Consider the following 2,212-nt stretch of genomic DNA (forward strand, 5'->3'; position numbering starts at 1 on the left):
GGAAGCAAAACATTTCTCGAATATTCATGCAAGGAGAGAAGAACTGAAAGTATTGGCAAGCATCGGTTATATCTACCCAGAGCCATTGGTGGGTTTTAAGCAGGACTGTGACACAATCAGATACATGTAATAGAAAGATCTCCCTGGCATTGTTGTAAAGGATGGATTACAGGAATCCTTGTAATCAAGCAGACTGCTTGGAAGCTCTTGATATAGTCTAGGGGAAGGAAAAGATCAAAATGGGCTATGGCAGTAAGAATGAAAGGAAGTGGTGCATAGGAACTTACACAGCATATGCCAGCAATGACTTTCTTCTGCAAAACGAATTTTCAAGAAATACACGTTACATGTGCATATCCAAAATTACCGGGGAATGTGCTTTCAGTGACAAATGAGTCTCAGATAACTTAAAGCTTAAATCTTGCAGTTGCAAACATGTTTATTTTAACTGTTTGGGGATAAAAATCTTTGTAAGCTTTTACAGAATATACTGAAATGGTTTTGGATGCTGTCAAGTCATCATTGTGACTATCAGTTTGTGTACTGTGCTTTAAACAGAAAGGCATTCACATGTTTCCCCCTATACTCTTCTCCTTTTTCCGTATTTTCCATACTCTTTCTCCACCAATAGAAGGTGGCTGAGGGAGGTAAAGCACAAGAAAATTTCCATCAGTACAGGGAAATTCAGTAAAGTGAGTCCCTGAGAACTGTAAACTCAAGATGCAACCAACAAGATTAATAAGCAGATTTTGAAAATCAAATGGAACCCTTCCTGTAAGTAAGAGAAAGCCACAGCCTGAATACTTTCAAGGAAGAAATGCCTTGACAGAGTGGAAGTTACTTGCATGGATGTTAGAAACAGAGGAGTCCAAGAGCAGGAAGATCAGTTTATCACCAACTCTGTCCAGGAGCAGAGTGTGCTCTGTCCAGCAGATATGAGTATTCTGGTCCACCTGATAGTATAGTCGTCTTCATAAATTAATATCTGTAGTTGTGGTTTATACATTAGTCTCATGTGAGTTTGGTTACAGTGAGTTGCTAAGAGTGATTCCCTCTGATTGTGCTAAAAATTCTGCTTCAAGTCTACATAGATATCTCAGTTTGGGTCCTTCCAAAAGAAAAGCCTGAGACAAGAACTTGGTGTAAGTAGTTTATTGGGAAGGTAATCCCAGGAATCAGAAATGAGAGAGGGGAAAAGGGAGAAAAGGATGGAGAAGCCAATGTAGGGGCACACTATTGAGGTCACTGCTTTAAGTACACTGGGACCCTCTGAGAACCACACAGAAAGCCTCCTAAAATTACCTGCCCAAAGGACTGGAGGCTGGAGCATTTATCCATTGGTTCTCAGCCCCCACTGGTTGGAGGTGACCCCCAAGAGTGTTAAATACACACACACACACACACACACACACACTCTTACTTCCCAGCTGTGCTTGTGCATGCTAAGTGGGCTCCTAGTCACTAGGACAAAAAGTGGAAACACATGGCTGACGCTTCAAGCAGAACACTGTTAGCACAAGAGAAGCAGATCACATAGAGTGATCCCCTGCAAACACAGCTAAAAGCGAAGGTGGTCTAAGGCGATGCGACACAGGGCACCAGGGGTGTCTGCAGTGCTGGGCAGCCCTGCATGAGTAGCCACATGTTAGCTTTTCTATCTCACTGCATGCTAACGAAACCATTAAGGGAGCCTTTGCTCCCCAATCACAACTTCAGTGCAGAGCCATGAGGTCATTTTGTCTTGCTTCTCAAAGTACCATAGTTAATCTTGAATCTAGAGTTTCCTTTTCCATTGTAAAAATTGGCAGTAGACTTATCAAGTTTCAAGCTGACATTAAGCTGCTTTTGTGCTACAGAAGCAAGTCTGCCAAAGAAGCCAAGCCTTGGATATAATTGTTTTTAAAAATCCTTTAAACCACTTTCTCTTTGGTGGGGAAAAAAATAACAAGTTGTGGGCATGAAAGTAAAAAATACAATAAATAAGAGCATCAAAAAAGAAAGTGCAAAAGCTCTGAGGACTCATGTGAGAGGCAGGATTTGGTTCCCCATAAGGGCAACATGGCTACAAGGCATTGCTGAATACTTGTGGTTACAGCAGGATCTAGGCAGCTGGACTCTGCTCCCTCATCAGTCCCTCCAATGGACTGTTTTGTGTTCTCATTAACATGGACTTAGAAATAAAGCAAATCAGAGTTCAAATTTCACCTTCATC

Source organism: Eschrichtius robustus, chromosome 1 (assembly GCF_028021215.1).
Source record: "Eschrichtius robustus isolate mEscRob2 chromosome 1, mEscRob2.pri, whole genome shotgun sequence".
NCBI lineage: Eukaryota > Metazoa > Chordata > Mammalia > Artiodactyla > Eschrichtiidae > Eschrichtius > Eschrichtius robustus.